General features: G+C 40.6%; 1 protein-coding gene across 2 annotated transcripts in view; it reads right to left on the reverse strand.

Moving 5' to 3' along the window:
• The window catches only part of LINGO2 (leucine rich repeat and Ig domain containing 2), a 565,281-nt gene extending 542,695 nt beyond the window's left edge, over positions 1–22,586 (reverse strand). For both annotated transcript variants that reach the window (XM_030004179.1, XM_030004177.1), the window contains exon 1: positions 22,105–22,586. The gene's annotated coding sequence lies outside the window, so the exon portion shown is untranslated. The remainder of the gene's footprint in view (positions 1–22,104) is intronic.
• Positions 22,587–23,912: the final 1,326 nt, after the last annotated feature.

Genomic DNA, 23,912 nt, shown 5'->3' on the forward strand with positions numbered 1-23,912 from the left:
AAATAAATACTATAAAAAGAAAAAATGCTCAGGAGGTATCTTTCCTGAGTGGTATAATTTCTACTGCACATTGCTAAGGCAAAATTTCCCAGTACAAGCTACAGTACATGACTGGGCTTTCAGGTTAACTGATCACTGAAGTCTCATTTATGCAGTGGGCAATGATGTACATGACAATATATTTTTATTGCACAGTGAATCTTGGGGAATTTTTTCTTTCTCCCCATTTACTATTAGATCATGTTTCCATAAATCCCCCCAACATTCTATTTTATCAATCTTGTTTTCAATTAGCCTATGCTCTGGACACTTTTACACACCCTGATGCCAAATATGATAGATTGGAAGCAGAAAACATAGCAAGCTAGAGAGAAATACTGTGCTAGAACTACATTCCAACACAAGATACGTTTGTTTGAAAGTAACTCTTCACAAAATCCAGTTGTTTTCAGTTGGGAGGTTCATTTTGGAGACAAAAAGGAAAATGTATTCTGACAATGTCAAAATTATTCTGCTTCCAAATTACTTCTCCTTTCAAATTCTGTTTATATTATTTTATATTATAATGGCACACATGAAAACGCAAAGATGAAACAGAAACCAAACACAACTCAAAATATGTTGGATCAACTGCTATTGGTTCATTTTTTAATTCTCCCCTGGAAAATAACAAGTTGAGGAAATTTGGGTTTATCTGGAAGGAAACCAAGTCTCTAAATTTAAAGTCATAAACCAGAACATGTAGTTTTACAGCATTATCGGATGGTACAGCTGAATCCAAAAGCAAACCAGTAGGCATTATGTCTCCTGGAGCACACTCTTTCACTCAGCACAAAGAAACTCATGTCTAGCAAGAAATAGTAACAGATCTCTCTTTCCAAATTTCTAAGCAAATTAGGATTTAAATCTTCAAGTTTTTTATGATGTCCTGTTCTTAAGAAAAGAAGCCATAAAGCATTTTTTCTAGATGTCTTAAAAACAAACCCCAATACCTTCCTCTTCCACTGCATCCACCTTACTACAGATCACACTTCAGCATCTGGCCTTCAATTTCACATTCCCAACATGAATTATAAGATTACCTAAGTGACTTTAATTGCAAAAATGAATGACTGTTGTCCTGGTTTTGGCTGGAATAAAGTTAATTGTCTTCTTAGTAGCTGGTATAGTGCTGTGTTCTGGATTTATGATCAGAATGATGTTGATAACAGCTTGACTTCTCAGCTTTCCATACTGCCCTGCCAGTGGAGGCTGGGGGTGCACAAAACCTGGGAGGGGACACAGCCAGGGCAGCTGACCCAAACTGGCCAAAGGGGTATTTCATACCATATTATGTCATGCTCAGTATATAAACTGGGGGAAGTTGGCCAGGGGCCACCACAGCTCCAGGATTGGCTGGGCATTGGTCAGTGGCTAGTGAGCAATTGTATTGTGCATCACTTGTTTTGCATATTCTATTATTATTATTATTGTTGTTGTTGTTATTATTATCATTATTTTCCTTTCCTTTTCTGTCCTATTAAACTGCCTTTATCTCAACCCACGAGTTTTACTCCCCCACCCCGGATTCTCTCCCCCATCCCACTGGATGAGGAGGAAGTGAGCGAGTGGCTGTGTGGTGCTTAGTTGCCGGCTGGGGTTAAACCATGACAACTGTGTATTTTCCAGTGGTACTGCTCATAGTTACTCTGAAACAAAGAAGTGTCACTTTATTTCAAGGGACAACACAGCAAAGTATATCTCCTCTATTTATTATTACCTTAGTTTCTGTTTATGTAGACAACAATGTACATTGGTAAAGATGGTAATTTATTCTTAAATCTCAAGACAAAGTCTCACACATCTGTTTTTTAAATACTAAAAGATTATTTTCTACCTTATTTATTTTCTAAGTTAGGCCCCTCTGCTTTTTGGCCGTTGGTTTTTTGGGTTTTTTTAACTTATCTGGAAAAAGCATTCATACTATGTTCATTCATCATGGATTTGGGGTTTCCATTTAAATAATCCAGTTGAAATCTTCAGAAGAAAATTAAACTGAAACCCTAAATGCTTACATGTATGGTACTATGCAAAAGCAATTTAATTTCAGAATTTGTGAAAACTTAAGAGAAGATAGAAGCTTTGACAGCTTTCAGAAATAAAATATCACCTCATACCTGTGAAACTGTATGTTGTCCTTGGAAATGGTGTCTTCTTGCAGCCAATTACCAGTGTACTTAGTTTATCCTCCTCCCAGATTCTGTGATGCTCTCCTGTCTTGGCAGATGATGTACACTCACCATTAACTTTCTTTCAACCACTTTTACCTTGCACAAAGTGAAATAATAACACCATTCTCATTCGCTCCCCCTGTGAACAGTCTTGAGGGTATAGTTTTATGATGATGTACCATTTGTTCATCTTTAATTGTGCAACTAAATCTTAGTACCATCTTGATAACAACCAGTTGCCTCATCTGCCCCAAGTCTAAGCAATATGAATGGCCAGACCTTTCAGTCTGTTTTCTCCAAAGACTCTTCCTTATCTCCCCAGTCTGTCTTCTTTTCCACCTTTCCAACCTTGACATTCTCCATTAACTCTATCAGCCTTTCCAAGGCTGACTGCTCCACCACAGAGCATGAAAAAGAATTAAAAATATTCTAAACTATTGCTGATTATCCAGATTTAGCAATTTTGACCTGCAGTTATTGAAGCTCTAAATGGTGACGAACACTTTAAATATTTTAAAGTTACTGTGGTTTGGGGTTTTTTTTGTTTTGTTTGTTTGTTTGTTTGTTTTTTAACTCAGCTGAAGAAAAAAACACCTAGATAAGTAATCAGGAAGCAAAAAATCTGTTCTATGCTCGCTTTTAAAAAACTACTAAATATATCCATAATAAAGCAATTGATTTGACCTACTCCTCATTATATTCCAAGTACACTGACTTATTAAGACAATGCTCCTCAGAAAGTGACCTTACAGAGTCACAGTACTGACTATATTTAAAGCAGAGAAATGTAATACATCTGGCATATCCTGCTGTAGCAGAATGGCCTGCTGTCATCATATCAAGGTGGGGAAGCATCACTACCCCAGGACAAACAGTTCATGTTAGACAGAACCGGCTCCGATGTGGTTTCATGCTGAAAATATAGTACTATCTTCATATCTACCAGCTCCACTCAAGGTTAGCTGTATATAGTGGGTGCTGCAGCACAAAAATATGGTCAGTATCCCTTACTAACTCAGAGGGCTTGAATTCTGGGAAATAGAAACAGACAATGAAAAAAAAAAAAAAAAAACCCGAAAAAAAAAAAAAACAAAAAAACCAACCCCAACCAAAAACCCCTATCACTGAAGCTTTACAAAGGAAAAGCATGTAGCTCTAGGCACACAGGACACTATTAGCAAACTTCCGTTCTGAATCCTAAGTCCTTGCCCACTGCTTCCATGGCTCCAAGACCATTCATCTCAGTTTAGATTAAGTCAATCTAACTTCATAATGCTACCTGAATGAGATGGCACCTCCTTCACACCTATGGTAATGCTCACACTGCCACACGGTCAACAAGACCAAAGACTTGGCCTGCCTGCAAACCAGATAGATTTAAACAAAAACATTTATCTTTTTCATTTGGATCTACCCAGTCAATTTGGGTTGATCAGAAAACTATGCCCTGAGGACTACTTACAGGGGAAGTGAATGAGAATATTTACTTCACACTGGGCCAATTCACCCGAGGTGAATGTGATCAGAGTGCATTTATTTGTTAGTTTTCAACTTTCTCCTCTAATTTTTCTTATTTTGAAGAATAAATTTCTCTTTTGTTTGTCAAGGAAACACATTTCTATATGATTCTTCCAAAGACTCCTTGGATGCAACACCGAAAAGTGATTTCAAATCTAGTGTTAGCCATAAAATACAGATTTCATATATCCTATTTGGTTTTGTCTATTAGTTCTTACTGACAGAGCACTGACAGAGCAAATGAAAATTGATTAAATGTTCACAATACCACAAAAAGTTTTACACTTGGATGCCATTTTTTTGCCTCATAAAAATCACAATAGCATCACTGACAGCAAAGGATCTAAACTAAGATAAACCATTTCTCACCAAATGAGGATCTAGTCCTAATCTTTTTTTTTCCTTTTTTTTTTTTAACCTGTAACGTATTTTGCTCCCTTAAGCAGCAAAAACAGTGAATCAGTCAGTTTAACCAGATGGCATGCTTAATACAGAATCAAAAACTGTGCTGAAGAAAGATTATAATTCTACTTGCATGACAGTTTTCAAACCAGTCCCTCTTGCAGAGATCTACAGAATGGAAAGACACACCTTTCAAAATCAGCATTTTGTGGTAACAGCAAGATTTAATCCTCCCATTCAGTAACTTTATTGAAAAATAAAAATAAGAAGTACTTCAAACACCACCTTGGAAAAAAAAACCTATGAAACAAGATGCTGAACAGACATACTTTTACTATGCTTACTCATAATAAGATCCATTTTTTTAAATTTTATTTTGTATTAGCATTGCTTCTTGTACAAAGACCTACATTCCTCTTGAACACAATAGCGTAGTGATATCAAAACACACTCAAGAAAAGCTTGTAATCCTCACACAATTTGGGTAACATTAGAACAAAAAGGACTATCCTGAAGTGAAAAAGGTACCATAGAGTGGGGTTTAAATGGACACAAAAGACAAACCCAAAAATTCATCAGTGACCTAATGTTTGGGGAAGAGCTGAAAAGCATGTGCAACTCCATTTTTCAGTGATTACACATTTTCTAAAGTTAAATGCTTCATGTCTTTTCCAATAACAATATGAACCAACTCTCACTTTAAATAAAAGCAAGAATGCTATTAAAACAATTGAATAAATCTTGAGCTGGTTTATACAATCCTTTCAATAGAACAGTTTGTACCACTTGAGAGTCTGCTCCAGTCCAGCTGAATTACAGTGGCACTTCAATACAGTAATTAAGCCTGTTTAACTGAACTCAGAGAAAAACCTGGCAGCATTACTTATAAAGTCCTTCTTAGATTTGTACCTCTATTTAAGTACATATCTACCAATCTGACATATTGGTCTACCTCCTTCCAGGGACTTCCTTCAGCAATCTTTAGACAACTTGTACCTTTCAGCTAGGAGTAGTTTGTGGAATTATTTTTATTGTGCCTATTTAGAAAACCTGCAAAAATGCTTTTCAGTCTGATATCCTTGCAAGGTTAATGGCTAAAAAGCAAATAACTAAAAGATATCCATTGTTATAACTATTGTTCAATAAAACATTTTATTTCCATTATAAGGAACATCCATTTTTCTTTCTTGGTGACAGAAGCTGTAAAGAACTTGTTATGACAGCAGTAAGTCCAAAAAATTCTTCTTTATGTTCCTAAAATAAAAATCAGACTTCTCCAAGAAATGTTGAATTTCTTAACAAAAATGAGACAATGTTCTGTATGAATATGCATAAATGTGCTTGTTAAAAACTCTAACTTCTGCTGCACCATATTCAGAAAGTAGTCCTTAAAGAAGGGATAGATTATTCACTCCTAATTAATATATAGTGGTCTTATTTTAATTTCAAAAAGAAAAAAAAACCTACTTAGACCCCTCTTTAATAATTTTCCTTGTAATACAACCTGTAAGTGTTGAGTTTACACACCAACTATTCCATGGGTTGGTTTGCACATGTTAATTCAGAGAAAAAAGACCCACAGACTGATGATCTGCAGAAATCTGGCTGTTCCTTTGGAAAAGAGTCTCCTTTTCCTAAAATATCTATAAAGAGACATCTTGGGTCTGAATTCTAGCTGGTTTAGCAGGTTCTTGAGATCAGCATATTAGGGCCTGGCAAGGAATTGTACAGTTTCCTTTTACTGTTTCAAAAATAATCAGAAAAAGCAAGAAAAGCCAGACATGCATACTCTAGCACAGGCCTTTTCAGAAATGGATACAGATATGTAACTCCTCCTCTCAAGTTCTCTGCCAAGACTTTTACTGAATGTCAAAGATTCAGCCTTGACAAAACATCTGTAGAGATGAGTTCACTAAATTACTACTACAACGAAAAAATATGTAGTACAACACAAAAACAATATCCTTGTTCAGTACAATCTAGCCCACTCACTTGAAACAATTCAGTTAAGCTCTTGAGACTTATATAAAGTACAGCTTCATTAGGTGGACTAATTTATGTGATATAATAAGCATAAATTCATCATGTTTGAAATTGTAGGTTACTGTACAATGTACAAAGTATAGAGCACTGGAGAGCTCATGATATGTCTCTAAAACATCCCCAAGTGTTCTTGTACTTGTACAAAGTACAAGTGTTGTACCAAGTGCAAGTGTTGTACCAAGCTATTTCACCATTAAAAGTACTTCTGTTTAGCTTATTTAACAAAGCTGCAGGGTCTTCTACAGCTTGGGAATATGTTATATTCTATAAAGCAGTAAGAGCCCATGGTAACATTAAAGATTTGCAAAGTGCATTTGTAAACATATCTAGCCATAACCACTGTACATACAAAACTGTAAAATATTTTAAGTACCTGTAAAGGAGCTGTTCTATATATATTATATTCATAAAGGAAATCAGTGTTTTATATATAAATATATTCTACCCTCATACAAATAATAGTCCCAAATTACTGTTGTGACTGTAATACTACTTACACTGCAAAGTAAGTGTTTCATACCTATGCATGTGTTCAGAAGTGTACTTCGACACTTTGTTTTTCATTTTTAAATTCAAATACTGATTATGAAACAAAGTGGCCAGTTTTCAGTCATTTTCAAACACAAATTAGGAAATACCTGAAACTCCCACAATCTTCTAAAACCTTGTAAATAAAACATTATTGAATGTTTTCAAAGTAATTGGATTACTACTTCATCAAATAACAAACCAAGAAGTCATTTGCCAAAAAATTCTTCTATGCTTTTAGGTTTTTCTTTTTCCATTTTTTTACTAAGAGGCATCCTTTAAGAAGTTTTCTACAAGGAACTGAAGGCAGAAATGCAGCAGTCTCATTCTCCTGCCACAGCAGAGTATAAAATGTGTGCCTTTTCTTTTACAGCTATAACTGAAAGCAAGGCAATAAGGGAAGTCAGGGAAGGAGTCTTAGTTTGACTCTTGAGTCAAGCAGAGACAGAACGGCCTTAGGCATAACAATGCTTTCCTGTGTTACTAAAATCACTTTCCTAGCACTAAAAGAAAATGACTCATTTTAAGACTTCTTTGCTGTTACAGTGCAGTCTATATGACAGTTTCTTGTATAATTTGGTCACAGTTCATTCAGTCTCTCTTAAGATATTCACCAATTCAGTGAACTATATCCAGAAATGAATACAGAATGAGGTTTAGATTCCAACCACTGGTAAGATGTACTCATAACGGGGCTGCTAACTCAGGAGCTGGTGAACAAATGGTTTCCTCATTACAACGTATGCAGAGTCCACAAATGTAATTCTTTAAGCAAAACAGCTCGAATGACACTTAGAAATCAGACACAAGCATATTGCATTCAGCTCTGGGGCCCCCAACATAGGAAGGACATGGACCTCTTGGAGCAAGTCCAGAGGAGGGCCACAAAGATGATCAGGGGGCTGGAGCACCTCTCCTACAAAGACAGGCTGAGAGAGTTGGGGCTGTACAGCCTGAAGAAGAGAAGGCTCCAGGGACACATTATAGCAGCCTTCAAGTACCCGAAAGGGGGCCTACAAGAAAGCTGGAGAGGGACTTTATGCAAGGGCGTGTAGTGATAGGACAAGGGGTAATGGCTTTAAACTGAAAGAGGGTAAATGTAGATTAGATGTAAGGAAGAAGTTCTTTACTGTGAGGGTGGTGAGGCACCGGAACAGGTTGCCTAGACAGGTAGTGGATGTCCTATCCCTGGAAGTGTTCAATGCCAGGTTGGATGGGGCTTTGAGCAACCTGGTCTAGTGGAAGGTGTCCCTGACCATGGCAGAGGCGTTGGAACTAGACGATCTTTAAGATCCCTTCCAACCCAAACCATTCTATGATTCTATGTTATCAAAACCAGCAGGTGACAAAAGTCAGTAAGTATTCCTGTACTGATGTGTCTGTATCACACACTTGGTTGCTGCATGAAGGCATCAACAACTGTCTCAATATCCAGGGCAAATAATTCTCCAAACTAGATTCTTCCAGTTCGAAGCTAGCACCACTACTCCCTCATCCTGCATTCTACTTTAATCTGAAACTGCTAATCAAAAGCATGTGTGAACTGACATCCTCTTGAACAAAGGTATTACCATGCCAACACCACACTCAGGCCTCCAGCATCTTCATATCAAAAATGAGGGATTATGAAATAAACTAGATTTTATGGATTTCTTTGGCAACCCTTCAGGAAGTTCCAAAATTATTCATGGATAACTTCTGCAAAATTCATTTTCATCTATCTCTCTCTCTAAGGCAAATTATCATCACCAAAACCAAATTTGCAGATTATTTAGGATGATAATTTCATAACAGTACTGAGATTAAGTAAGCATAATGAAATACTTAACTTCATTTTTGAAAGTAATTTAAGAACTACCTTTTCACTTCATTTTCATTACCAAAAAAAAAAAAAGCCCATGTTGAAAAGCAATTCATACAATAACTTTAATATTTTTCTTCAAAGAATGTATAGTTTTGCCTTCCAAAACTATTTTCTGAAAGTCTCAGGCTAAACACTGGTGCTTTTTTCTCATTGCATTTTATTAGTAAGAAAGAAAAACAAACTGATAACAAAAAGCTTTAGAGAACTGAAAGAATAGCCACTACATTCTGTATTATAATAAGCACTTAAAATTGCCACTCTGGAAAAAAGGCTTTAATTTAAAACTTTCCAATCTTTATACTATACATTATGAATACATGGAACTATAAATTTAATTGTCACTAAAAGCTAGACCGGTAAGTCCTTTTTCTGGAATTAACCCCCAAATCACAAGCACAGCTCCAACCACCATTATAATTCCAAAAGGGTAGAATCCTTTGCAAATGACAAGTTCAGAAATGAGTGTCTATCTCTTTAATCATTCAAAATTTGACAACAGCCAATGCCTACTGGCTACCATTACTGACAGTATTGGCACCTACTCTGGAGAGAATCCCACAGTGAGTTTGACATTAACAGAATCTCAGTCAACTTCTGGTTAAAAAACACCTTACAGTACTTCCAGCCAGAACTGAAGACACCCCTGAGACAGCTTTACTGGAGATCAAAAGCAGTTCCATTTATATGTAGCCATTAGAAAGTGTACTCTTTTATACTGTTCTTCAAGTAAACAAGGAACCAGTCAGGCTTGGAGCCCCACTGTGCCATGGTGCCATAATAACAAACCAACAAAATCCAGGAGTAAACCAGACAAATGCATAAGGACATTTAAGACACTACCCTTTACAGAAGTCCTACTGAACTTTGTTACCAATGCATATTTAACTTCAGTGATAGACTCAGTGATGGTACCTTAAACTTTGAAAAGATGCCACATGCAAACAACAGCTCCTGCTTCCTTATTTTGGCAGGGTATTGCTGCTGATGGTTTTAGGTCTGCTAGGCTCTTTAGCTTTGTGATTGCTGTTTAGTAACAGTGTCATTGCAGTGATGGTGTCCTAAGTATACTTTTGAATTGGGGGTGGAGCTGTTACAAGTCTATTCACAGAAGTTTGTTGAATAAACAGCATCAGCCATACACCTTGCTAGCGCTCCAGTGACAGAAGGGATTAAGTTATCTTACATCTTCCTGCTCTTTATGCACTTGGCTAAAGGCTGCATTGACAACTGAGCAATTTAAGATTAGAAAAGCTAGAATTGACAGCTAGCAAATTTAGGATTGCATGATCACCTTCCTGCCAAGAAGTAAAAGATATACTTACGTGCTGATTTACAATTGGAGAAGATATCAGCAACACAGCAACTGAAGAATATTCTTATTGCAGCTTTTTTGTCTGACATTTTATATTTACTAGTCCTGGAACAGAGACTGTCAAACAGCATGTTTATCCTCTTGCCAAACACTTAACCAAAACACCAACATCTTTAGGAATTTAACTTTCCTCAAAAATTACTTCAGTCAAAATTTCTTGCCATTTGCCACAAATCCCAGACAAATTATACCACAAAACCAGTAACAATTAACAATGTCATGTATCAGAGAAGAGAATGAATATTGTAAGAAAAGGAAAATATAACAACTTACAAAGACCATAGAGCAGTGCCATCTAGTGATTGCCACCATAAATATAAAAGTTTGCATTAATATGTGCTGCAAACAGAATGAATACTATCAATAACTGAACTTCACTCCTGTCTTGCTTTCTGAGGCAAAACATTTGTGTAACAGGCTGTAAGAGGAATAATGAGTTCTATCAGAGTTCATGCACTTACCACTTCAAGAGAGCTCAGCATTTGTATTTCAAAGTAAAAATGTTACAAGTAGCAGATTCACAGGAAGAACCTACCATCATCCCTAACTACAAATTGCTAGGAAAGGAGTTAATATTTTCAGTACTCTAAGAGTAACACAGAAGTATCCGTGAGCAATATCTCTGTTGTTACCTTTGAAGGATGTACTGATAATTATTAACTGGAATTAAACTATAAGAGAAAGAGGAAGGTATGTACGTAGTTCATACAGAGGTCTAAATTATTTTCCTGACAGCTGTAGAAAATGGCCCTGTTGTACTCTAAGTGAAATACCCCAAGTGCCTAGTTAGGAACCCTGACTGTAAATATTCTTAAATATTGGATTGCTTATCCAAGCACAGGAGAGAACACAGGAAGCAGAAATATTGCTCATTTTTTAATTTATCAAATATTTACTGATCAGCACCTGTTGTTACCATATTTTCTGCATACTTTCTTCTAAAGTATCTATGTAACAACTACAAATCACTGGAATAGTATTTTGGGTCTCAGATTTCAAAATTGCACAAAACCGCATGCAAAACTGTGCACAACTCCTTTAAAATGGACATCAGCTTGAGATATGAGATGAGTAACAGGTCATTTCTGCAAGTGTGAGCACAGAATCATAGAGCAGAAGCTTCAAAAGAGCTTGAAGTTGTGCATCTATCTCCTTAGTGTAAATTCCAGTGAGCCTTAGTATTCTAAATCCTTCTGGTGAGTTTGAAATGTAACTGTCATGGTTTAAACCCAGCTGGCAACTAAGCACCCCACAGCTGCTTGGTCAGTCCCCCTCAGCAGGATGGGGGAGAGAATCGGAAGGACAAAACTAAGAAAACTTGAGGGTTGAGATAAAGACAGTTCAATACGTAAAGCAAAAGCTACGCACATAAGCAAAGCAAAAAAGGAATTCATTCACTACTTTGCATTGGCAGGTAGGTGTTAAGCCATGTCCAGGAAAGCAGGGCTCTGTCATGTGCATAACTGTTACTTGGGAAGACAAATGCCATTACTCCAAATCTCTCCCTCTTCCTTCTTCTTCCACTGGCTTCATATGCTGAGCATGACGTCCTGTGGTCTGGAATATCCCTTTGGACAGCTGGGGTCAGCTGTCCCAGCTGTGTCCCCTCCCAACTTCTTGTGCACCCTCAGCCTACTCGCTGGTGGGGTGGGCTGAGAAGCAGAAAAGGCCTCGACTCTGTGTAAGCACTGCTCAGCAGTAATGAAAACAACCCTGTGTTACCATCACTTTTTTCAGCACAAATCCAAAACGTAGCCCCATATTAGCTACTATGAAGAAAATTGACTCTATCCTAGTCAAAACCAGCACAGTAACTAATTGTTCTAATTTAAATCAACAGAAGGGACCACAATATTATGTATATATTGCAGGATTACTTTCTGCAGTTTTCTATTTGCTTCATAAACAGTACTGAACAAACAGTAAATTATAGAGTTTTGTCAGTTGCATAGCCTATGTGTAACAAAATGTACTGGTAACTTGTCACGAGCCCAAAGGCATTACCTAATTTTCACGGGTATTAACAATCAATTTCAAATCAGAGATGTGATCATATTGCATTCAGTAAAATGTTACAGCAGAACATGTTGTACTTTGACAGCTGCTGAAGAAGACATATCCATGACACAGTTGCTCCAAACTGACTTTGCATGTCTGACACCATCTTTGAACAGGCTTTAGGAATTTCTAGGTATATTCTACTTCAGTGTCTCACTGTTCTGCTTCTCTGCCTCCATGCTGTTCCAAGTACATACCCAGGGTGACTGTACTTGAAGACAACAATAATTAAATCTATTTCAATCAAAAGTAGAAAATTTTAAAAATACATGGGTATCTGCACATCCTCCTCTCTACCGTTCTGGTACAATATTTTTTCATGTGTCCAGAAAACCTATGAAATATTACTAGTACCAACAGAAATACTGTACAGTCAAGATGGATAAATTTAAAGCAGGAATGTGAGCTCTTGATATGTTACAGGGTCTTATTTAGTGTCCTTCCATATATTGTTAATACCTAGCTAGCAAGTGAATAAAATAAAACTGTGATCTTGATTTCAAATTTAAGTGTAAAATCCAACAGCCATGGACATGATACAGATTTCTCATACTGTTAGAGAACGCCTATAATGATGAAGATTAATTCTCTTATATGGAAAGTCTCCTTACTTCCAGTAAAGCTCCATTTTCCTGTTAAACAAGAGCATCTCTCAACTGCAAACTACAGCAAAAGCTTCATTACTTTATAAGAGGCAACACTGAAAAAAAGTCATTATCCTTAGGTGAACCAAATATTCACTACTGTTACCCTAAATTGAATGAGCAATGAACTGTTGGTGGCTGGTAGCTGTCAAATCTAACCATAATCTGTTTTCTTCAACTGCAGCTCCCACCTGACATATTCAAATGAAACAGAAAATCTCAAATACTTATAACAAGCTGCTTCAAAGTAAAAACAAGCAATACTAAGCAGAAGTAAAATTTTTAAATTGGGTTATTTTTTAATCTACTATCAAGATTGTGTAGTACACTACATGATTATAAGGTGCTAATGTAAGTATTCAGAGGCTACTGTCTACCTAGACTGCAAAGTAACATCTCAACTGTTTTTAAGCAAGACTACAAAGAGTAGCATGTGCTAGTCAAACAGCCATGTAAGTCAAGCTGGTTAGTGGTGCAGTAACCAAAAGAGCAACAGTTAAATTGATGGCCTTACTGTCTGGTATCCTTCCTCTAGAGCAACGTAAATTGCTTCAGCAGAACAGCTAAAGCCCCAGCGGAACAGCTAAACCCCCCCCAAACACAGGCAACCAATTGTATAAAATGATGTAATGAATAAGATTTTTTTATGGTATTCAGAGCATGCACTCTTCTTTTTTTTTCTTGCTTTGCTCTTCTATTGCAGTTAAAAAAGGTTTGCCTGAATATATATCTCTATAGTTTTGGAAGAGAGAAACTCTCCTGAAATGCTTACTTCAATACTGTTTGGTTAATGTATTATTAATTTCAAAATGTTTTGTAATTCGAATTTATTTTTTCCGTCATATGACATCTTGTCTAATGGGAAAAAATAAAATCATAGAGACTAGGATATGTATTATTAAATACCCTCATCATATCTCTACCTTTTCCATTTCAAAGCTTTAGCATGTTAATCTCAATGTATATGTAGGATTTTAATTATCTACTCATCACAAGGATTTTTTTCCCTTACCTGTGTCTGTTTTCAAAACTACACATAGGAAAAGTCAAAAATAATTACTGAAATAGATCTAAGTGAAATTTTTTCATCCTCCTTAATAACTTTTTTTTTCTTTTAATGTACAAACCATTTTAACTTGTCTTTTCATTGTAATTGTTTGACAGGAGATATTTGATGACTTATTTTGCAGTCCCCAATGCATAACACTGCCCAGTACTTAATTACTTCAATGTCTAAGCAGAAATTATATCTATTTCTTCACAAGAACTAGTTTTTTGCAAAATCCCAAATTACTCTTGTCCTGAAAACTCTATCCCTAAAAGAAGAGGAAAGACCTAACGACTCAACACAACTTCCATATGCAGAATATGGTATGAGCAAAACAAAAAACCTTACAGAAGTGTTTGCTGTAAACAACTACAATGTCAAATCATTTACAATTTTTTTTTTTTTAAAGAACACTCATGTAACTTTGTCCCTCTAACCAAGCTGTTCATAAAACCATATGAACAGTTTGAAGGAATACGTTATCAATAAGAAAAGTGTTTGATAGTAAGACTGCAATTGTACACTCACTTTTAAGTCATGCTGACAGTGAGAAGGAGGTTGGACAGAACTGTTTCCACCAGCAGATCTGCATACTTGTCTCCTTAAAGCGAGCAGCAGTCTCATATCCTTCTCACATGTTCATCTAGATGTTGTAGGATGTTGACTTGATTTATTTTTCTCAATTACTTGTTTGGGGTTTGACTTATATATTACTAATTCCTGACATCATTTTCCTTCCTAATAGTTGGCTATCCTCCAGGTCAGACATAGTATTTAAAAATAAATTACAGATTCAGAATTTACTTAGTTGCTCAGCTATATATTTCCTTCAGAAATCCTGGAAGCCAGCCATTGCACCCTTATGATTTACGCAGTTTAATTTCTGCAATTGTTCACTATTTTTATCTTGATACCTCTTCTTCACTACCTTTGTAGTAACTCCAAGGTAACTACTTCCCCCTCATCCTCTTCAGAAGCAACAAGGATTTCTTGTTTTTAAGCTTTCCTGAATCTACTTATCTACTTTATAACCTAGTGTAGCAAGCTTAATCAACTCCCAATTGGAATGAATTCTTGTTTGCATTACGGTCTGTTTACACCAGGAACACAGAGAAACTTTAATGTCAAATTAAACAGGTCCACTCACTCTTTGAAGGTTTGCAGTACCCAAACTGCAATAAATTAACATCTTCTGTCTTCCTGTGTTTGCCTATAGCCTGAATGCTCCTTTTGCATTGTAAGGTGTGCTAGTTCATGTGGGGAAATAGTCAAAAGCTGGCACGAGACAGGTATTTTCTCACCACATTTGGTTGGTTACGCTCAGTATTCCACACAAAAAAAAAAAAAAAAAAAAAAAGAGGGATGACAATCAAAAGGACTATAAAGCTATAAACTAATACAGAATTCTTCTTATTCTTCCAGACTATCTCCTGTACTGATCTAAACACAACTCACTTCTCATTGGTTCCTTCCCACATACAGTATTAACAGCATGGATTTCAAATCAAAAATCTATTCCTGTTACTACCGGTGAATGTAATCATTTCTATTCAATAAAATTACAAATGTCATCTTTTCTTCTATATAATTGCCCTCATCTGGATAGCTACATGTAGCACTGGAGGCATTCAGAGGAACCTCTAAAGCAAGTCTTCTACTCAAACATGGCCCTTGAAGATGAGCATTTAGTTTTCTGGTTCTCCTGAAACTTTCTAGCACCTGTGACAGGAATAGCAACATACTCTCTCCTTTCAGGACAATTACTGCGATGCCTAGAAAACTGCATCACAATTTTGGCTTGGCTGGCTCTCTCATTCCCAGACAGACTGACAGGCACACACCACCATGATTCCTGCTTCAGCCTTCCTTATTCCTTTCTTCTTCAGAAACATGGGATTTTGTCACAAGCTGCCACAAAGCCTACCTCCTCTTTACTGAGGCTGTCAGCTGTAGTATGTCCCAGCGAAGGGTCTACAGATGGCTAAGTGGCAAAGTCTCACAATCTTGAAATCTCCCCCTTCTTTTTTCTTCCAGGACCTACGAGAAGCAGAATTTCTTCTTCCCAAGGCGCTTGTTTCTCTCCTTGCCTCTCTCCTTGTCTCTCTCCTGATGTTAACTGCAGTCTTTATAACCTAGTCAGTCCACTTGGACAACCAGAATTCCCAGCTGCTACCTCCCAGCCTGACTACAAATCCTTTTGACAACGTCCTGCCCGGTGGTAGCAAGAATTTACTACACCATAAGGAATGACAGAAAAGTGGTTACAGGTGTCAGTAATATATTTAAATACTTACACACTTGTAAGATACAGGTATTCATTCAACCTACCTTTGGCTGGGAATTAACTAAAGACTTTGATAATCCTGACAGCTTTTTTTCCAAAATAATTTTAAAAGTCTAAATGTTCTTATCTCTTTCAAAGATCTGAACTGTACACTTATAATTTCTCTTCATGGCTGTACCATATGACTTCAGTGCAAAAAACTCAGGCTATAAATTAGTTCCTGACATGATCATGGGTTCACAGACATTCGTATTTCCCTGGGTCTATCAACAGAATGAACTACTGTTCTAATAAACTGAAATTGGAGTCACTGGAATTAACTGACCTTCACTGGTATTTCCCATCAGACAGCCATAACAGTAAACATCCCCAACAAGTAAGCAACATTCCTTAAGAAAAGTGTTTTAAGCACACAGCCCACTACCACCACTCAAAATCTAATGGGCTTTATTATCTACTACCATAACAAATTAATGTAGTCCCATGGACTTTAACAGGGCTTCGCTAATTGATGCAGAAGAACTTCCATTTTTTTGCTATATTCAGGGAGAGCCACTAACACAACCCACGACTCATGCCTAAATTCAAACTGAAAGCAGAGGTTGCAACAGGACCCAAAACAGGGTGAACTCACAGAGTTCAACAAAGAACACTACCTTGCAAATAGTATTCACAATAAGATGAAACATTGTGACTTATTTCCTAACCACAAGTGAATCTGTATGTTATGACTAGGTACCTTCAGCTGGACACTCCAGAACTCAAACCATAGGAAAATACTCCAGGACTCTGGACTGTTTGATCAGTATGACACATCCTTAGCAGCCGACTACTGCTAAGAGGAATACACCGTGTTGCAGTAACACTATAGTGCTAATAAACTGCTGGGCGCAGGCCAACCATGGGAAAATATTCACGTGTGCCATGAATGGGAGTCTACTTGACAGCTTGTTAGAGAGGAACATAAACCTTCTTGTTTTAAAGGAAGCAAAATCCCGAGAAAGCAAAACTGAGCTTTTCCCTAAAAGATCCTCTCTTGTGTAGCTCTTCATGGCCAGTATCTACTCCTGTTCCATGAGGACTTCACCAAATCACAAGCTGAAATGCAGTTTATGAAGCACAGCAATCAAGAGATAAATACCATTTGCTGAAAGATTTATGCTGTTTTCTCAGAAACACGATAAAGTGAAGGAAATAACAGGAGGAAAGACTAATTGAAAGTTGGAAAAAGGACAGAGGATGACAGTCTAAGTAGCTGTCCAGTTCTAAGGCCAGCATATTTGGTTTGTCTAGTGGTGGGATTCCCCATATCACACTCTCAGTTACAACAAAACTGCCAGAAAAAGGATTCCAGTGAAATCCCACTCCTCCCTAGAGATGGGGGTCTGCATTTGTAGAGCTCAAGTATGTCCTTTGCCCTGCCTCAGTAAATGCCACCCCTATGGCTCTTAAAAGTTTTCAACACTGAAGACAGGCATACTTAAGATGATTTGGGGCAGGGTGGGGGTGAGGGTCCTATTAAGTTGCTACAATCTGAGCTGGTGACCACTGATTCCTCTTGAGCATTAAACATGAATTATCACAACAAATGCAATTTTTAAAACTATAATTTCAAATGTAAAATGTATATTGCATAACATTGCATGCAAGAATTAAGATATCTTACCTACCGTTTTACAGGATACATGTGATTTTTTTACCATTTAAAAGAAACTGCCTTCACCTGAAGAATGGCTTTAAGAAGGCATGCAATTTTTATTTAAAAATGTAAAAATAGAACATACATTCATTGAAAGTAATAAAATATTAATCACAAGCTACTGTCATATAAATCCTAGCTAAACAAAAAGTAATAGAACTGTAGAATAATTATTCTTCTTTGTTCTGACCAAAGCACAGACATTTTGCAGTTAATCAAACAAACTCCACAATAAAGTCAGATTTTATACAGACAAATCTTTCTGCTGAATTTAATTCTGTTCAGTCCATTCAAATACATTGTAGTTTTATCACCAATGATGACAAAATTTTGCTATTTTATTTTTTTCCTTGCACAGCAACTTTAATTTTGAGATTGACAGCTAATAAGTTACATTGCTTTATCTGTATAACTAAAAACCAATTTTCTCAATTTTATTTCTTTCTGGGAAATGTAATTGGCCCACCAGATGAAAACTCACATGCCCATTTCCTTTAGACAAAATTAGTCTTCTGAAATAATTTTTTTTTTAATATCACCCTACTTTGACAATGCCATTTAAAATCCACTAAGTATGGTATGATTTTGCTTTTTCTTGCAACCCAAAACCAAAGGGACTTTCTTGACTACTGTGAAGTGACTAAGAAAAAGATTAGCTAAAGTGCTACTCAACAGTAAAAAGCAGTTTAAAATATTTCCATTTTAAATAAAATATTAATTTCAATGCACCTTTCTTTCCATTTGTATGTAATTAAAAGTATTTCTGGAAGATGGGTTAAACTGTTCACTGATTCCATCTCAGGGAAAAGATGTTCACTAAGTATCCACACTGACCTACTATGACTTTCATAATAATCATCAAAAACACAAACAGTGTATCAATATATAACAAGACTTGCCTACAATCTGCTGATACAGATATCTACTTCAAGTTTCAAAGGGAATGAGAGATTAGACTTTAATCAAATAACAACTCTGATCAGTATGATTATGAATAATCTCATGAACTACTGCTACACAGGATAGTTGCTGAAAGGAAGAGGAAAAAAAAATCATAGGATTTGCATTTTATCAACAGAAAATGGGTCACCAAAATGTCATTATACAACACTGATGACAGTTTATCTTCTACGTTTCCTCTCTCTACAGATTTTCATCATTAAGAAATGGAATTGTCCCCAGGAAACAAAAGGCTTATGAGATGGCAAGCAACTCAAACATGAGCTCTACTCAGTATATCTCATGGGAATAATATTGATATCTCGGCACAGAAAGCATCGATTGGTATGCTGCATGAATGTAAGTCTTGAGGAGCAATGCCTAGAAATTTCAAATACTTCAATTTAATTCGTTACAGAGTTATCTCATTAATTTTAATATTTTTGTAAGATAATAGTGAAGCCATTCTTTCCAGAAAAAACAAACAAACAAACAAACTTGGTTTTATGCCTTGAAATTAGAGAAAAAAAGTTCCTGGCTACAAATACATGAGCTGAAAAGGTTTTGGAAAATAAACAGTTAAACTACTCACTGTACTAATTAGAAATGAGCAATAATTTATAAAGACTCATAATTAGACACAGCTTAGCCAAATCAGCCTTATAATGACATAGGGATGTCAATCAGTGACTAATTAGAAATAGAGTTTTCTTAAACGTCCTGAATATCTGTACAAAACGTGAAATACAGAGAATTAGAATGTATTTAACGTAATGTGTTATAGAACGAGTAGCCGAACAAACTCCTTGGCAAAAGAATGCAGCAATACACATACCTAGTATTGTATTAATTTACTGAAACTGATCCACTTATCCCCCTACTTGTCCCTCATCTGGATTTTTAATTATCAGCAACATCTAGAAGGAAATCTACCTTCTCACAAAGGACGAGCCAATGAACCAACACATGACCATATACCGAGCCTTCAGAACTCCTTAACCTTTTCTCCCCGATTTATTCCTTGAGGTTTAGATAGTCAAAAGGTACACAAACAAACAAACCCCTAAAACCAGGCAACAATCATACCGGCATGAATTATAAAAACCACCACAGGAATCCTCCTAGAATCCTCATCAATACCATTGCCAATAACCACACCCACCCTGTGTTTATGTTATTCGAATGGTCTTAATACAAGATACGAAAGAGCCACTAACGTAGACTCACATTTTTAAACTCGGCATAGAGTCACTAATATTCCAATCTCCAGACCTCCTTACCTTTCTGTGTTGAGGAAAATGATATGGCTTTAGAATGACGAACAGCAAGTTACTTCGTTCTTTTTTCTTAACTGCAGGATAACCAAATCCATGGTATTAGTTTGCAGTGGCATGCCAACATAGTACTAATTACAGTACTTGTGGACAGTTGTCTAAACTAACAAGCGTCTCTAATACTTTGTCTTCCTTCACCTCTTGCTGCTACTACGCAGGATAACATTTCCACCTAGAGCCCTTTCACAGAATGCCTGGATTCTAGAATAGTAACAAAAAATCCTTGGTATGTTATACTACCAAACCACACTGTTCATATGTAGCAGATCACACCTTATTTTGTTCAGTCTACGTAGGTGTTATTCCTGCTTTCTCAGGAGGGAATTCAGTACAGTAAAAACAGTTTTCAGGGATCTTCTCTTTACCTAAAAGGAATAATATCACTGTTCTGCTGCACACAGATTAGCTACTGTCAAAATCACTACATTTCAAGTAAGAAAAGTAAGAAGGTGGCACAGCAGCTGAGGAAGTCAATCGTTTTAAGTGCTGATCTGAAGGAAAAATCCCATATCACATTCTGACTGGGATATTTACACATACATAGTAGGAGTAGGAACATACTGATGTTAATACACCCTTCTGTGTGGTCCATTATGTAGCAAAGTAGACCCTGCCACAGCTTCACCTTTACAGGGAAGCACTTCCTGGAAAGGGTGTAGCCCCTAATAGAACTACTGGTGCTTTGATTGCATACAGCAGTGAGACTGACCATCTCTTTTAATTGTGTGGTTTTCACTGGAACGTAGAAGCTCAGGAAAGTATATTCTTTTTGTCCACCTCCTATCAGATTTTTTTTTTTTTTCTCATGTGGGTGCATCTGTTGTTCGTGAATGATGAATAAAATGCTATATACTTCTTTTAGGGTATACACAGCAGTTTCAGGTGAAATCTTCTTAGACGCACTTTACATTGTAGACACCTCAATCCCAGATGCGTTGCTGTAGGAAGCGGGTAAAGGCTTCAGAACTACTGGGTGCATGCTTTACAGGTCATGGCTTACCTCCCTGAACATTACATGAACTAATTTTCACTTCCATTCCCTTAGTGCTGTAGTTTTAACTGAAATAAGGACTTCATGGCTTATTTTCATGACAAAGGCACAAAAAAGCTGTGTGCTCCTTCCCCCCCTCTCCGCCCAGCACTTGGCAAGCAATGCAAGTTCACATATGATTTAATTTTGAAACATTGAGTCGTTTTCCTTTTTAAATGAGAAGGTCTTCTGAAAGAACAGCATTTTGAAATAGCAGCATATGAGACAGCACTGCAGCTCTCTGCTTGGCAAGGAAAGCTATAGGGGAAAAATGCTTGAGAACATTTGATGTTCATTCCAGCAACTATGGGACAGGACTTGCAAAACCCTGTAATTTAGACTCAAAAGACTGGAGAAACGATATAAGGGCAGGTGATTTTCTTGCCTTTGTTTTTCTTCCAGGTACGTTCAGGAGCACCTGCATGTACTTCAAGCTGCCCCTTTAAACCAAAGATATTCAGAATTTGCTTTGCAGAAGGTAATTACTTCAAGCTGCCCCTTTAAACCAAAGATATTCAGAATTTGCTTTGCAGAAGGTAAAAGTGTCTTTATCGCCGCCCCCCCACCCAAAAAAAAAAGGCCCACTTTACTGATGCACGTACTCCAGCGAGCACATCCACCATGGCAGCGGACACAGGTGTGGAAGCATCTCTGCGCTGGCGACAAAGGACTATTGTGTTTGTGCCTCGTCGCTTGAAGCCCCCGGAGGGCTCCTGCCCCCCAACACACGGCTCTCAGCCCGGCGGGGGAAGCTCTTCCCGGGAGCTGGGGGAGGGGGGGGGAGGCTGTGATGCTGGGCACGGCGGCACACCCCCCCCCCGACTGGGGCACCCCGACCCCCCACCCCGCCGCCGAGCGGGCAGCGCCGCCCGCCGCTCACCCGAGAGCTCTCGGCGGGGCTGGGGACGAGGCCAGCTCGGGAGGGCGGCGGTGGGGGTCCGCTGCGCCCCGTCCCGCCGCCTCTCGCCCTCCGCAGCCCACACCCCGGGGGTGCGCACGGCGGGGCGAGGGGGCGCAGCCCCCACGCTGCGGTCTACTCTCCCCCGCCCCCCGAAAGTTACTCTACCCTGACGGGCGGGCTCCCGGCGGCCGCCACCCCCGACGGCACCGGGGGGTTCCCCCGTCGCTTACCTGGCGGCTGCCTGGGCGCTCCCTCACGGCGAGCGGCGGCGGGGCGCGCCGCAGCCAGGGCTGCCTCTGCCGCCCCCTTCACAGCCCCCTCTCGAGGTGAGCGACGCGCGGGGCGGCGGCGGGGAGCAGCCGGGGAGCGGTGACATTTAACCGGGCGTGAACAGGGTCGTGCCGCCCCGCAGCGCAGGCGGGGGTGCCTCTCCTCCCCGGCGGGCTGGGCGGCTGGTTACCGCCCTCCTCTCCGCGGGCAGGCTGAGGCGGAGGGCGAAGCCCAGTCCATCCCCGGAGACCCAGCCGCAGCGCGCTGCCCGAGCCGCCGGCGGCTCCTCTCCTCTCCTCTCCTGCCGCCTGGCAGTCGCCGCTGCCCCTTCCCTGCGGCGGGGGGGCGAGGGGCGCGGCAGCCGCAGCCGGGCGGCGGGGGCGAGGGCTGGCCGCCTGCCCCTCGGCGGGGCCCGGCACGAGGGGGACGGCGGCGGGGCGCGGTGGCGGGCGGGCGGGCGGGCGAGCGAGCGGCGGGCGAGGCGACAGCGCCGGCAGCGCGGGGAGGCAGCGCCAGCTCGAGGTGAGGGCGGGCGGGCGGGCGGGGGGGGAGGAGGTGGGGGGGACGTCTCTGTCAGAGGCGGAGCGGCTCCTTCCGCGCGGCGCCTCGCACACCGGCGAGTCCTGCCGAGGCGGCGGCGGCACCTCGGGGAGGCAGAAAGGATGCGCAGAGGAATGGGCGTCCAGGCCCCCACCCCCGTCGCTGCCGAGCCGCGGCCAGGCGCCCCCCATCCCCGGCGGCCGCTCCCCGCCCGCCGCCGTGCCGTGGGCAGAGGCAGCCGGCCGGCCGTTAGCCCTCCCCCGCCGTGAGGAGGGGGCGCGCGCGCGCGCGGGCGCGCGCGGGGAGGGGGGGGGCCACCGCCGGGGCCCCCGCCTCCGCCGCGCGGGCGGTGGCGGCGCCGCGGTCGATCGCCCCGCTTCCACCCCTGCTCCCGCCGCGCCGCTTCCCGGGGAGGACAGGGCGGCACCGCGGCGCGGGGCCACGCCGCGGGGGTCGGAGCCCCCCCCTCCCCCCCCCCGCCGCCGTGGGGTGCCGCGGTTTGGGGGTGTGTCTCCCCCGGCAGCGGGGAGGGGGGGGACGCGCGCGGCTGGGCGGCCATTTGCAGGGCGGCGCGGTGGGGAGGGCGCGGGTTGGCGGCCGGCGGGGCGCCACGGCCCGCGCCGGGACCGTCCCGCTCTCCGCCCGACGACACGGCTCGGGCAGCGCCGGGCATCCTCGGAGAGAGGAGGGCAGTGTCCGACAGAGCGAGGTGCGGGGGGGGCCATCTCCTCGGGGAGGCCCCGGCGAGCGAGGGCTGGGGCCCGCCGCGGCGCCGCCGTGGGCGCGGGCCGGAGAGGACGCGTGCGGCGGCTGCGAAGCAACGACCGTCGCCCTCGGCCTTGTGTTCCGCAGGCGGCCGCGCCCGAGGCCGCCCCGGGACCAACCTGCGTTGGCCGCGTCGGTGGTGTGAGGGCGTCGCCGGCCTCTTTGCCGCCTGCGTGGCTTCTGGTTGCTCTGGAACAGCTGTTGCTGCTCAGGTTCCTCCCTGCATTTGCAGAAGTCAGTGCTGCGTGGTTTCTGGAGCTCGGTACCCCACTTTCTGTCCTTTTGAAGTAGTTGCATTTAACACATTTTTTAACGGAGGATGTGGAGCGTGAGGTTCGTATTCACTAATTCAGTAGCAGCAATGCCAGTTGCCTAAGATGATTCTAAGAGTGATGTTTTGTTTCTTTTTCATTTTTTTTTATCAGTAGCAGATCGCATCACTGTCCGTAGAAACCTGGCTGCA

The sequence above is a fragment of the Aquila chrysaetos genome, chromosome Z (assembly GCF_900496995.4).
Source record: "Aquila chrysaetos chrysaetos chromosome Z, bAquChr1.4, whole genome shotgun sequence".
Taxonomy (NCBI): domain Eukaryota; kingdom Metazoa; phylum Chordata; class Aves; order Accipitriformes; family Accipitridae; genus Aquila; species Aquila chrysaetos.